General features: G+C 43.4%; 1 long non-coding RNA gene across 1 annotated transcript in view; it reads right to left on the bottom strand.

Moving 5' to 3' along the window:
- LOC147729453 (uncharacterized) overlaps positions 1 to 15,549 on the bottom strand; it is a 47,381-nt gene extending 31,832 nt beyond the window's left edge. The window contains exon 1 of the long non-coding RNA XR_015308546.1: positions 15,488 to 15,549. This is a non-coding gene — a long non-coding RNA (uncharacterized LOC147729453). The remainder of the gene's footprint in view (positions 1 to 15,487) is intronic.
- Between the last annotated feature and the right edge of the window lie 123 nt (positions 15,550 to 15,672).

Raw genomic sequence — 15,672 nt, forward strand, 5'->3', positions numbered from 1 at the left:
TCCTGTAGCCGATACTCGCTGTCTCTAATTCTCTGTATCCATAGTCACTGTCTAAATTCCCTTCTATCCCATGCTCACTGTATCTATTCTCCCCTGTACACCATACTCACTTTTCCTAACCTCTTGTACCCCATACTCATTATCTGCAATGCCTGATCCCTCATACTCACTGTTTCTGATCTCTTTTATACCATACTCACTGTCTGTAATCTCCTGCACTACCTACAAGGCTACCACCTCTTCCATATTGAGTTAAATACCCAATAATCACTGTTTCTAGTCTCCTGTATCCCATACTTGCAGTTTCTAATCGTTTGTGCCTCGTATTCACTGTCAGTAACGACCCGCAGTACCTCCAATGCATCCTTCTCTTCCTTATTGAGTTAAATATCCCATAATTACTCTGTCTACTCTATACCCCTTGCTCACTGTATATAATCTATTGTATCTCATACTCACTTTCTCTAGTCTGCTATACGCCAAACTCACTGTCTGTAATCTCTTATGCCACAGACTCACTGTCGCTAATCTCTAGTAAATAAATCCAGTATTTGTAAAGCGCACAGCGACCAATAGGCATCCCGGCGCTGGGGGCAGTTGGTAAGATTAAGCAAGATATTGCCCAGAATCACATGGTGCTGGGCAGACCCTTCCCGCCGGTGCCGGGGATTGAACCGTGATCCACAGCGTCCGGCGTCAGTCGGCCTGGCCGCTGCACCACACCTCTTCCACAAGTACCCTGTACTCACTGTCTTTGAACTTGTGCAATTCTTCCAATACTGCCATCCCTTTCTTATCAAGTGAAATACTCCATAGTCAATGCTTCTAATCTTATGTATTCCATACTCACTATCTCTAGTATTCTGTACCCAAAACTCACTATATCTCTTCTCTTTACCCAAACTCATTGCCTGTAACCTTGTACCTCACACTCACAGTCTGTAATCTCCTACATAATACTCATTGTCTCTAATCTACTCTACCCCAACACAGTGACTCTAATCTGCTGTATTGCATACTCCCTGTCTTTAATCTATTGTACACCATATGCACTGTATGCAATCTCTTTCATATAAAGTTAAATACCCCATACTCAATGCCTCTAATATTCTGTATAGTATCCTTACTTTCTCTAGTCTTCGGTACCCCATACTCAATTTATATAATTCCTGTACCCCATACTCACTGTTTCTAATCTCCTGTACCCAAACTCAGTGTTTTCAATCTCCTGTACCCCATACTCACTGTTTCTAATCTCCTGTACCCAAGCTCAGTGTTTTCAATCTCCTGTATCCCATACTCACTGTTTCTAATCTCCTGTACCCAAGCTCAGTGTTTTCAATCTCCTGTATCCCATACTCACTGTGTTATATTCATGGACGTTAGTTTCCTGATGGAACGTCCATTGCTACCACCTCTTTCTTATTGAGTTAAATACCTCTATACGGACTCTCTCAATTCACCGGTACCCAGTTCTTTGGGCCTTTCCAGCTTGCACCACCCATTGCCACTGCCAGAGCTGCTAATGCAGTAAATGTGCAACTACTAGCCATCACACTCTGACGATACAGACTGTTCGAGCCCCCGAAGCTCTAAGAATGGCTGGGGAGGCAGGTCCTAGAAGTTTTAATATTCATTTGATTAGTAAAAAAACTCTTGTTGTCTTCATGTCTATATTGAAAGTCAAAGTCAAAAAAGGCTTTATTTCGATAAAAACATATTATAAAAGCTTCACAATTTTTTAAAAAACACATTAGGGATTAAAAACAAGAAATAATCTATTTACACAACATTTTTACAAGCATATTTACATGTTAAAAGCAACATTTTAAGCAATCAATTTAGAATCAGATTAAACATTTCATTTAAGCCTTTTACTTCTAACATGCCAAGGCCATGATACGAATATGGAGAGACCACAGGCATACAATGGCAGTGAATCTGCCATTAGAATGCGCAGTGCCTCAATATTAGACTTAGTGTTTAGCAACCGACACAGAGGTTTGAGCCACCTGTTCCTTGGGTTCCTATACGCCGGGCATTCAAACATAAAGTGTGCTATTGATTCTGGTCCGGTTAGACTGAAAAGGGCAGAATACTATCGTCTGAGCCGAGGGTTTCCAGCGAGCTGTTAAAGCACGCACTTGGAGAGCCCCGACCCTAAAACTGAAGTAGAGGGCCCTATCAAATGGTTTCCAGATGATATCCAAGTAAGGTTCCCGGATTGGTAGATCCTTGAACTTGAGAAAGTCGTCTGTGAGCCTGCCCAGAGCATGATCAGTGCTGTTCTAGATGCAACCCAATTCCAAAAGAGTCTCTTTAGGGTTGCCTTCGGGGGAGAGGACCTACTAACCCATGCCTCACTAAGGCCCAAGTCACCTAGCAAGGCTTTTACATCTTTTTGCCACTTTACTTTATGCCATCCAGGCAATGACATTACTTCAGAGAGCCCTTTAGCATATCTGGCAATTCAGGTACTCGCCGCCACAACCGGGCCCATGAGAGCAACAGCCGGAGCTTTGCCAGATCGCTAATAGGGCCACAGCCTAAATCAAGCAATAAGGGTATCAATGGGGTACTCTGGGGAAGTGACATAAGATCCCTATAGAATTTATTTTCGGAATTCATCTGTACCAGTAGTGCCCCATAGCTCTGCCCCATAAAGAGCAGAGCTAACTCCCTTAGCTATATAAGTGTCAATGGCAGGGGCTATTGGCCTAATCGAACAAGAACGCTGTTCCTTGAGCAGTGCCCCGGCTACCCTCCTGTGAGTTAACAGCATTTTACAGAGGTGCGGGGTCCACTGCATAGTATGCGAGATGCGTATGCCTAGATAGTCGAACACAATCACCCTTTCCAGAGGCACAAGATTCTGTGTAGGTGGGCGGCTAAGTTTTGTTGGGGGATTCATCACCAAATATTTTGTTTTATTAGTATTAATTACTAAACCCCGCTGCATGCAGAAAACCTGGAAGTTATTAAGGAGGTTTTGGAGGCCCATTGGGGTCTTAGATATTAGAAGCGTATCATCCGCAAATAGGAGGGTAGGAATTTGATCGCCCGCCAGAGATGGTTCGTCTGAAGGATCTTTTAGCAGATGCTCAACCACACCGTTCACGTATAGTGAGAAAAGTGTGGGAGCGAGAACACTTCCCTGGTGAACCCCTCCCTCTACCGGGATTCTGTTTGTTTTCTCGCCTTCTGTGCCCCATCTTACTTGGGCAAAATTGCCTTCGTGGAGCTTCACCAAAATAGATAGGAAGTAACGTGGGAGCCCCATATCAGAGAGTACACCCCAGAGAGTCTCCCTAAGCACAAGGTCAAAGGCAGTCTATAGGTCGATAGACGCGAGATAAAAACTGCCTTTGCCTAGAAAGACCACCTTCCAGTAGATTAGCATTAATCTTAAGGCCTGCTCTATTGTGCCCGTACCAGCCCTAAACCCCATTTGGTAATCGGAGAGAATCTGATTTTCGTCAATCCATTGTAATATTCTCTCCAGCAGCACCTTACCAACATCCTTCTGAGTTGAGTCTAACAAGCTTATAGGCCGATAATTGGAAGGGTCGTCCCTCAGTCCCTTTTTTAAAATGGGCATAACCTCACCCCCTTTCCAGGACTCAGGGACGGCAGCGCCTCTGTCGATGGCCATAAGCAAAGAGTGTATGAGCTTCCCCATTTCGGCTTATCCGAGCAAAGCATGTCCCCAGGGTGCCATCTGGGCCGGCTGATTTTTTTGGCACGATGGTACTAATAGCACACTCCACTTCCTTAATTGTGAAAGGGAACTCATTAGACGCATCCTCCAAGACATGATTATTAGATGTGACTAAAACGCTAGTCCCGTACTGGCAGGTATACTGTTTTGAAAAGTGGTCAAACCATGCTTGGCTAGTAATATTGCATGTAATGAGTTCGCTATCTGGTCTATCTCTAGCTCTTATTGTATCCCAGAAGCGTCTAGCATCCTTGCTAGAACTAGCCTCTTTTAATGTTTGCCAATACTGATCTTCCCACTCCTTTCTTGCGTTTATTATTGCCTGCTTATACTCTTTTCTAGCGCACTGTATCAAAGGTTGTGACTTCTCTTTGATGGCCTTAATCAGGGCAGACTTTTTGTGCCTGCATGTAGAAGTGAACCAATCGTGCGCACCCTTTGGCTTCTGGGACCCTATCATCTTGCCCCTGCGTGCTTGCTTCAAAAATACTTTCCCCACAGACTTGATGGTATCTTGTAAAATGACCGTTGTCCTACCTAGGGCAGGGTCGGCTAAAGAGAAACCGCCTGATTCATCATTCATATTTGCGCTCGCAAAGGGCCAGATTCTGAGAATCTGGCCCTTTGCGAGTGCGATTTTTGCATTTGGGATTCAACATCCCAAATGCAAAAATCGCTATTTGCTAATTCGCTTATTTGCGAGGATTTACATTTAAGGAATCTCTATTTGAGATTCCTTAAATGTAATTCATCATCCATTTTACAATTGCGAAATCGCAATTTCGGGCCGCAATTTACCGCAAGGTCAAACCTCGTGGTAAATTGTGAAAACTCAGAAAAATGCATTTAAATGCATTTTTCTGAGTTGCACGTTACACACACACATGTCCTTTGGACATGTGTGTGTGCAACACCTGTGTTAATTTCCATTGCAGGGGTGCTACAGGGTGTCCTTTGGACACCCCTGGCACCCTTCAAATCGCTATCTTTTTTGCGATTAGCAAATTGCTAATCGCAAATAAGGAATACTCCCCGTTCATTCCTATGGGCCTTTTGGCCCATAGGAATGAATGGGGAGTTATTCCTTATTTGCGATTAGCAATTTGCTAATAGCAAATAAGGAATACTCCCCGTTCATTCCTATGGGCCTTTTGGCCCATAGGAATGAATGGGGAGTTATTCCTTATTTGCGATTAGCAATTTGCTAATCGCAAATAAGGAATCTGTAGGAATCGCATTTAATTTTGTGATTCCTACATAAATCCCGTTTTGCGAGTCTGTAATAGCGATTCCTTATGAATCGCTATTTCAGACTCGCAAAACGGGTCTTTCATGAATCTGGCGGATAGTGTCCAGCTCCCTTTCCGAAGATGTTAATGTTATGTCTATAGCCTCTAACTTTATTTCATCCAGGGCTACTTTACACCACTTAAGGCGTCTCCCACAGTTTGATGGAAAAACTTTGGGGGCAAGCTCCAGTTTACTTGATGTTACTTCATTAGTTGTTCTGGGCCACAAGCTCTTAAGGGTTAGCGAAAGTGAGTTGTGGTCGCTATCTACAGTGGGTAAGACAACCATATCCTGGACAAACTTCCAGGGCGTAAAATCAAGGAGGATCTAATCAGTCCTTATCATGTGGTTCACCCTATTAAATGTAACAGCACCCATGGAGTCCAAAATGGTTTGACCGTTAGTGGCTCCTAACCCAAATTCCATGGTCAATGCATTTAACTGAATCGCCCTTTGGGACCAACTTTTTATTGGCTTAATAGTTAATAAGGGTATACTCCTCCTTGCATCATCCTCACCTAGGTCTAAGAAGTCCTCTGTCGCAAGAGGCTCAAATGTTCAATTAAAATCTCCTGCGACCAAAAGTTGCATACCATCAATGCAGTCTCTAAGCTCATTTTCAAGGATGGTTACTATTGGGGACGGAGAGCCATTTTTTGTACCCCTAGCGTAAATGTTATATAGCTCAAGGGTTCTCCCCCTATTAGGACCCCTCAACGAAATTCTAAGAATATCTGGGGAGTTGCACTGCTTTTGTGTGATATAGCAACCCAGGGAAATGCTTACCCAGATAAGAAGCTCTCCTGAAGGACGACCCTTCCCAGTAATTGGGGATACTGCGAGTATAAAATAGGTAACATAACCAACTCTATGGATGGGTTTCAAGCTCCACGTCTCCTGGAAGATGCAAATCTTGTGCGCCTCCACCAAGGTATTCCAATCCGGTGAGCCTAATTTCCTATGTATGCCTGCTATGATCCCGTTGATGACCTGAAGGAATTCAGTAGCATCTAAGGCTTGATTCGTTTGGGAGTCCAGTTGTACTCTGGGAGAGTTAGATTCAGTTCTGACTGGCTCTACAAGCTGAGGGGATAAGCCTAAGTGCAGGACATCTCCATGATCAATTGGGTATACCACTAGGGCCAGAGGGTCACTTATAGGGCTATCTACTGGATTAGAAAGGAAGGAATAGATATATCAATACCCTAAGGCTGGGGCATAATATTCCCGCCTGTTACCAAAGTTTAAAGTAGGATGGATACAGTAGTCACTAGGAAACCCTCCCCAGGATTGGTAGCCATGATTCTGCTATTGGGTCTGAGGCACGTGTAGCGGGTAGAAATAACCCAAGCCAAATGCTCTTATTCCACTGTTACCAGACTCGTTATGATGGTTGCAAATCAACTTTACGGGGCGCATATCCCGAAAATTAACTAGTATACAATCACCTGGGACATCCTTTACTCTACTGCCCACCCAGCCAACTCTTCTAGCGAACAGAACCTTTCCATCTATTTGCCTCAGCAAGGGCCTGTTATTGTTTAGCCAGTATGTAGTTTTATTTTTGAGTTCAGAATATGATTCTATTTTGCCAGGCGATAGCCGAGGAATTCCTGTTAAAACAACTACATAGGGCATACTTGCAGGAGGCAAGTCGATAAGGGGAGACCCAGGCCGATCGCTTTCTATTTCGCTCGATCTGTGGCCCAGATTTGACCTCTCATTTGCTACGTTACTAGGGATATTTTTATCTTTCAGAGTCTGCTCTGGAACAGCAGTACTGGCTCCCGTGGATTCTATAGTTGGTACATTACTAGGTGCATTTTTGTCTACTTGGGGTTGGGGAAGTTCCCTACCTCTACACCCATTATCCCTTTTTGCTATTGTATGTTTGCTTAATTTGCTCCGCTTTTTTGTAGTTAGTACTGGGGGATTATTGCTACCCGTAATCCCAGGGAAGCCTTTTTGATTTGGGGAAGCAATAGTGCATGACTGCGGCGAATCTTGCAACTTCTGCTCGTCTAAAGCAAGGCTATTTTTTTAATGTAGCTTGATTAACACCTTTAGCGAGAAGAAGTTGTCAAGAGTCCCTTGTTCGAAAGTATCGAGCCTTTTTGAGAGAGCCTTTACCCTCTCAAGTACTAGCAGTATAAGGGACTTCATAATCTGTTCGATATGTACAATAAGAGGGATATCTTTAGGAGGACTTGTTGAGCTTTCTAAGTTTAGACCTTCGCCAGGAAGCGAAGCGATATTGGTATTAGAAGTTCCACTGCTGGTTTGGGCAGAGGGTTTCTCCAACAGTGCCTCTAGTCTTTGCAGAAAGAGATCGCCAGTTATTGGACTTCCAGTTTCAGCTATTGTGATTACAGGGTCGGTTGCATAGCTACTATTATTCTTTTCTTGTGGAGCTTTGTGCTTTTCAGCCCCTTTCTGTTTCCTTTTACTAATGTCCCCTGCACTCCCCTTAGTCTTTTGTGAAAAAAAGTTTTCCCTAGAAGCAAGTTCAGACCTAAGCCTAGCCAACTGTCCTCTGGTAGTTACAAAAAGACTATTTGCGCTTTGGTCTCTCTCAGAAATCGAAGTCGGACTTAGGGATCTTTCGCAGTTCACGCTATTTATGGAGACGTCTGGCTGGGATAAGGGGGTGGTCGGAGTCTGGGACAACCTATCTGGTGGGGATGAAGGTGATATCACATTGGGGACATTACTATTCACAGGAGATAAAACTTGGGCCGGTGTTGCCTGATGAATACCTGGGAGGGAGACAAAAGAAGGTGCCAAGATTGAGTTTTGGGAATTAGTGGTAAACATTGATGTATTAGAGGTGGGCAAGGAAGGGAGAAAGCCCACAGGCAGTGACAGACGGCGTTCTGTACTTTCTATTGCGTTTGCCACCACACCAATTGTCTTTTGCAGCATACGATCTATCGCCGTCAAGCTAGGAAGCTGAGGAATAGCGGCTGCATTTTGCTTGGGTACAGGGACAGATCTCGAGGTGTTACGTCTTCCCATTCTTAAGCAAACTGGATAAAAAGTACCAATTTAGGTATTAGATGTAAAATTAGCACTTGCCAAAACCTCCCTAAATATAACGAAATGTAGTGCCCTGCGGGAGTACGAATCTTCTAGCGGATGTTTCTATGCGGCTTCAGCCCATAACTAATAACAACTCTCAGTCATACAAATAACAGGTAACAAGATCATAAAGCAACCTTTACAGGAGCTGAGGCACATGACTATAGGACCAAGAGGAGTGGCCCAGCCTGGCCTCTCCCGGCCACTAACGGCCAAAAACGGTCCCGCCCTTGTCCCGAGCTTAGCCCGTCGCCGCCCGTGCGCGTCCCCCGACGCGGGAGAAGCGCTGATGTTTTGTGCGCCTCCGGGCGTGTGCAAGGGTATAGGTGGGTGGGGCTGCTAGGAATTGTGGGGACCAGGTGCCCAGACGACAGCGCTCTCCGCAGCGCAAAGCCCCAGTGTCACAAGCCCTTAATGCGGGCAGTCCGACAATGGAAGAGTGTCCCAGCGAGCCTGAAAAAGTAACAGCTCCCTCTCCTTTCACTGAAAATAGCCTCTATGTCTATATTATAGAAACATGTGGCAGCTACCATAAGTGCCGGTGTTGACAATTAAGTGCTGGTGTAGAGGCTCAAATTGAGGACAGCATTTATCCCGCTACCCACTGCCTTTAACCTCTTGTACCCCAAACTTACTGATTCTGAACACAATAGGGATTAGAGCAAGGGCTCTCACTCTACTAACGACAACGCTGTTTAGTATTTATGTCTCTGAACTCGCCCCACTGATTAGAACTTTTACCCTGAACCCAACATCTTATGCTGATGACACCCAGCTGGTGATCTCTGTTGAGGATAAGAAAGTTAACCATTCTCTAAAATTACATGACTGCCCTGAGTAGCAGGATGAGCAAGCACTGCCTGAAATTGAATTTAAGCAAAACAGAGGTGCTACTGTTCGGTAACCTCTCTCCAGCTTGGTCTTCTGCCTGGTGGCCAGGCAATTTGGGCCCTCCTCCTACTCCAGTGATGACATCCTATAACCTTGGCTTTATCATGGATGAGACACTTATCTATGAGACCCAGGTGTCTAAAGTGGTGTCCTCCTCTTTTTATACCATTAACACCTTGAGAAAAGTCCTCCCCTTTATTCCTAGAAACACTAGGAAAATTGTTGTGTCCTCGCCAGTCCTGTCCAAGCTGGACTATTGTAATAACTTGTACATGAATCCTCAGACCATATTACTAAGGAAACTGTAGGCGGTACAAAATGCGGCTGCCAGACTGATCTTGGATGTTCCTAAATATCAGCCAATAGTGGCAGCCATTCAGGATCTTCATTAGCTCCCGGTACGCCAAGAAATCAAGTTTAGAGAATCTGCATCGCTCACAAGGCTCTGCACAGAGAAGGTCTAACATTTATTTGGAATACATTTAATTGGTACTCTCCAAGTAGATCTCTAGGCCAATGCTAGACTGGGTACCACTTTTAGAATCGGAAAAAACAAACTGGGGTGGTAAGAGTTTCAGATACAATACAATTGGGTTGTGGAACTCTCTTCCACTATGCCTGAGGACCATACCAACCCATCTTGCATTTAGAAAACAGCTCAAGACCTGGCTCTTCAGTGCGGTGAGTTCTGGAGGCAAGATGGCGGCCGTGGCGTGGGCTGTGTGAGAGAATTCGGTACAAGTATAGACCCTCGCTACCTGGAGAAGTGTATGAAGTGTACTAAAAACTACTGAGGATACTTGCCCTAAAGATGTTTTCGGAGACGTGCTTGAAGCTGCCGGAGGTGCACGCAGGGAGCTGGGTGCCGATCGGAGCTGCTGCCCAGGACGCAGAAGTAGGAACAACAGAGCTGGTGACGGTGACCGCCGCACCTGCTGTGAGAATCTTCGGCGGGTGTGCAGAGCGGAGCGGCAGAAAATTGTGGTGTGTGCCTGCGGACAGTGACGGGAGAGCCGTGGGGGAGCCTAAGTGAGAACCGGAGGCTAGACTAGACAGACCCACAGGACTGAAACCAGCGAAGGTGGGAGGCACCGGGATGCACAGCTGAAGCGGCTCAGCTGAAGCGGAAAAACCGCTAGGAACCGTTAAGATCCTCGCTGGGGAGTTTTAAGCAGGGAGGTAGACGGAGGTAGGCGGAGAGGTATAAACCTGAGAATGAGTCTGCATGAAAGCCAATCCTCCTGTTACATTGTTGTATAGCTGCACTGTATGGTTACACTGTATTACGAGGGGGAAAAGCTGGTGAAGCAAATAGTGTGCCCCCCCCTTCTTTTCTTTTGTGTGTTTTTTTGGGACACCTTGGACACCTCTTGCCATATACCTGTTATAACCGGGTATCTACCAGCTATCAACTGGGTTTTGAGACTGTATACTGGATAGAGGTGGTCTGGAGGATAAAAGGCACAGTTAAAAAGAAAAAAACGTGCTCTTTTTCTCTGCCTAAATCGAGCACCTGGATATTTCGGCTATTTCTCCGGCTCTGTGCACACCTGCGTCAAACTTTCTTCGGCTACCGCCCGGATGGTTGTAGGTTTTCCTCCCTCTTCGGCGAAGAGCTCCATTTTGGCGGCTCCCTGCCTTTTTGGTAGGGTTATACTGCCGGGTAGTCCATGGGCATGGAGGAGCTAAAGACACGACCCGAAGGAAAATGCCGCTGAAAGTCATTAGCAGTAGCAGTAGTGGTAGTTGGCTGCTTTCTTTGTATGTTGATGGGCTTTGTCCTAATTTTGCTTTTCCTTTATCTCTCCGTTTAGGGGGTCTTTTTTGTTACATAGAGATTTTTAGGGATAATATTTTCTCTTCCACCCCGGGGGGTGGGGCCACGGCACGCCATAATTTGCAGGAACTGATAGCCCCTGAGCCTCATATGGTGGGATGGGTGGGGTGGTTGGTGGGTGGGAACGGTAATGGTTGAGGGGGGTGGGGAGGGATCACGGTGGTGGGTGTAGGGTGTTGATGTGGGGGGTGAAAAATCAGTGGCAGTTAAGACACAGTTCAAAGTGGTTCTTTGTGTTCAAAAGATGCTAAATAGCTTTTGGGTTTGTAAAATTTCAAGAGTTTATGCTTTTTTTCTCATATTGTTTCTCCGGCACGTATTCTTTCTCTTCCGGAAATAGATAGTAAATTAAAGATTTGTACTTTGAATACGCATACATTCAAAGTACAAATCTTTAATTTAATGATCCTAAGAAAAGGCATGTACTAGCTAGAATTGTGCAGTTGTTGCATATTGATTTATTATGTCTGCAGGAAACCCATATTTCATGGGCTAATTGGGGGTGTCTGAAAAGTATAGGGTTAGAGCTGGGGACTTGCTCCAAACAAACCGGGGTTAAGAGAGAGGTGGCCATCCTCATGAAACGGGGCCTGGGCGTCTGTATAAAATGTTCAGAAGACAAATGGGGACGCTGGGTAATAAGTGAATTTAAGATTGGTCTTTATAGATTCACTCTTTTCAATGTTTATGGTCCAAATTTGGATGATGCCGAGCTCATGAATTCTTTGAATATAGAATTGGCACAGTGGCCCCAACCGGTGGTGATGTGTGGCGATTTCAATATCCATATGGATGCTCAGATGGATTTATGAAAAAATAGGGTATATTTAGGTAGGAAGAAGCAGGTATTTATGTCACTACTTGGTTTGTGCCTAGATCATGGGCTCTAAAATGTTTGGAATTTATTACACGCTGATGACCCAGGTTTTACTTTTTTCTCTTCCCCTCATACTAAATTTGTTCGGTTAGATTATTTTTTTGTCTCATCATCACTTTTAGGAATGCTCGACATTGAGATCCAGCCTAAAATTGTTTCTGACCATAATCCTCTAATAATTGATCTCAGTTTAGGCCCTCAGCTAAAAGAAGGCAACCAAGCCTGGTCTTTCGAAAGGAACTTACTATTGGATGATGAGTATCATCAATTCATGACTAAGATAATTCAGGAGTTTTTTAAATTTAATAAAGGAACAGCTTTGAATGAAGTTGTTTGGGATACTTTCAAATCTGTAGTTAGGGGGGAAACCCTTAGTTTCTCGAATACCAAAAGGAAAAAGATATGGGCTAAACACAAAAAGGATTTTGAATCGGTCACATTAGCTGAGCGGAAATTATCGAAGGTGATTAGGCAGGGTCTGGATCCAATTAATGCCCAGAGAGATCTTACTGTCAAGAGGGAGGTAGCTCACACTAATACTGCTGATCAAATAGCGTTGAAATATGTCCAGCATAAGGAAGACTCTTATGAATTTAGTGAAAAAACATGCAAAATCTTGGCTACAAGATTAGGACAGAAAGCAGTTTTCAATGATATTGCTAAAATTTCCGATTTAAATGGAGTGCTGCAAGAAACTAAGGAGGGTGTTTTAGAAGCCTTTCGTAGTTTCTACCAATCTCTGTATAGTGTGACTGTGGCAGAGCCACCGGGACAGGATGAGGCAGAATTTTTGAAAGATCTAGACTCTAATGTACTGCTTGATATACAAAAAGTGCTATTATCTGCTCCCATTGTTTGGGAAGAAGCTGAGTCAGCTTTACTAGGTTTGGCTCTCGGTAAAGCGTTGGGTCCTGATAATATCCCACTCGAATTTTACCGAACTTTTAAGATTATACTTAAAAGTGAACTATTAGAAGTGTGTCAGCAAGCCTTTTTAGGTAATTCCCCTGATTCTTGGTCAGAAGCAACCATTGTGGTTTTTAAAAAGAAAGGGAAAAAAGACACTGAAATGGGGTCTTACAGACCAATCTCGTTACTTAATACAGAAAGTAAGATCTATTCGAAGCTACTCGCCAATAGGTTTAATGACTTTATGCCGAGCTTGGTGTCAAAAAGACAGCATGGGTTAATTAAACATAGAGATACGACGCATCACGTAAAAAGGATTCTCTCCATGCTAGACTGGTCACAGGCTACCAACTCCCCTCTCACTGTCGCCATGTTAGATGCAGCAAAAGCGTTCGACAGGGTCTCGTGGGGATTCCTGTGGGCAGTCTTAGCATGGAAGGGATTTCAACAAGACTTCATTACGGCCATTCAGACACTATACGCTCACCCAAGTGCTGCTATATGTATTTCGGGTAGGCTTTCAGGGAATATCGCAATAGCAAGGGGGAAGAGACAAGGCTGTCCTTGTTCCCCCTTCCTGTTTGCTCTTTATATTGAACCCTTTATAAATGTCTTGGAAAACTGCCCTGAAATAAAACCGGTTGAGATACAAAATGGTGAGTACAAGGTATTCGCGTATGTAGACGATATCGCTATTGTTATGCTGGATATTAGTACTGCCTTACCTAAGATTGTCGTAGCAGCTGAGACATTTGGGAGTTATTCAGGGTACAAATTAACTGTCACTAAGACACAATTGATACATTGGGAAGCTGGTTGTTCCAGTGATATGAGTTTCGAACCCAAAGCAACCTATTTAGGTATTAAAATTTCAGCCAAAGTTGAGGATGTAGTGCATTTAAATTTGGATCCAATTATTACTTCGGCAAATAAGACATTAGAAAGGATTATTAATTTACATCTGTCACTTTATGGGCAGAGTAATGTCTTAAAAATGCTTAGTTTTTCCAAAACATCTATATGTATTTCGGATTATTCCTTTACTTATTTCAACCTCTTTCTTTTCTCGAATTGAGAGAATGTGTTCTAGGTTTTTGGGGAGCTATCGACGATCAAGGAGAGCTTTCAAATGGTGTATGTTACCTAGATAAAGAGGTGGATGGGGTGTTCCTAACTTCTGTTTATATTATTGGATAGCTCTTTTGCAACACATGGGTGTTTTACTTTTACAGGACGATCCCACAGAAGATTTTTCTACACCGTCTATATACGAAATGCTCTTGGGCGCAGAGGCGCGACAATGCCTAGTCCGTATAATTGAACCTAGTTATCATAAGAAAACAAAGTTCAAGATTGTGTCTACTGCCTTTGAAATTTGGAGGAAGATTAAGAGGAGAATTGGTATAAGTTCTAAATTAAATTTTTATACTCCATTCAAGAATTGCCTGCTATTCCCAGAAGTATTCAGAGATCAGGTCTTGGCCAGGTGGCATCGAGCTGGAATTTGTAAGGTGAGAGATCTTTTTCAGGGGAGTCAGTTAGTCTCTTTTGATTTTTTTGCAGAAGAAATATAATTTAGGCCGTACAGACTTTTTTAAATATCTTCAGGTTCGTAGTTTTGTTGAGCAAAAAATAACTCAAAATTTGATTACAGTCAATAGGATTGAAATCATGGAAGCAAATAAATTAAGATAAAAAATGGGACCTTTAATAAGCTGTTTATAGAGAAAACTGAGGATGATCTCTCGGTTTGGGAGATAACGGGGCAAAATAAATTTGGTATAGCTTTAATTAATTTGGAGAGAATAATTGAGTTATCTACTAATGTTTTATTTAATGGTCCCTTAAAGGGTCAACATTTTATGACCATTTTTAATTCATACTACACCCCTGGAAAACTGGCAAAGTGGAGCTCTGCACAGGGGGATAAGTGCAATCGCTGTGGGTTATATGCAGCGGATGCATCTCATGTTTTTTCTTTGTCCTAAACTTTGTCATTTCATCAGGGACGTCGAATATTTTTTGAATCACAGCTTAGATATTCAATTGCAATTATCTCTGGACCGGGTGATTTTAGGCTCTCAAGAAAGCTTGGCCAGACCCGGGTAGGAGGCCGAAGCAGGATTTATCTTTATTTGTATGTCTATTTTCTGACTTTGTATAACAACCCTATGGCTTGACGCTGAACCACCAACGTTTATCAATTGGCAATCTAGATTGCTATCCATATATCATCTTGAGACTGTGGTTTATAGATCTAAGGGCAAGAGAAAGAAAATGTTGGGTTTGAAATTGTGGGCAACTGTAGACTTTTTGAATTCATAATATTGGTGTATGTTGGATAGCAAAAAACATGTTGGTGTATCAAGATTCCCTGTTTATCTACTGTATTCTTTCTGCTTACTGATACAAATGTTAATAAAAAAATCCTGGCTCTGCAGAAATTAGCTGTACCTCAGCGCAGTATGTCTATGGCCCTGAAAGTGCCAAGACACCTATGGGAATTTGCGCACTGTACACGTTTTAATAACATAACATGACATATCATAACAAAACATACTAATCTCTTGTATCCCATACTCACTTTTCCTAATAAACTGTACCCCATACTCACTGTCTCTACTCTCGTTTCCCCATACACTCTGTATGTAATCTCCAGCTTTACCGCCAAAGATGCCATCTCCTTCAGATTGAGTTACATACTCCATATTAATTGTTAGGAATCTCCAGTCATATCAGCCATATTCATCTCCTGCTCATACTGTGAAAAGTGGCACACCCATAACATTGCAATATGTTCCTCAGGGTGAAATATATTCTCTTTCTGGGGTTGTCTCTCTAATCTCTCCCAGTACCATTCTATAGTATTGCAACACATAATACTCACTTTCTGGAGCTCTACAGGTGTGTATGGTTACCACAGATGCGCGGTGATGGCTGGAGTACTCTAAATGTTTTGAAGCAGTCTGTCCTTATGTACCCAACCCTCCAAATGGGGAGGGATCAGCCACTCCTCCAGCATCCAATTATATCCCTTGTTTCAGAACTTTGCAAATTTATGGCTGACATCTA

The sequence above is a fragment of the Lissotriton vulgaris genome, chromosome 2_1, assembly GCF_964263255.1.
Source record: "Lissotriton vulgaris chromosome 2_1, aLisVul1.2, whole genome shotgun sequence".
Lineage (NCBI taxonomy): Eukaryota > Metazoa > Chordata > Amphibia > Caudata > Salamandridae > Lissotriton > Lissotriton vulgaris.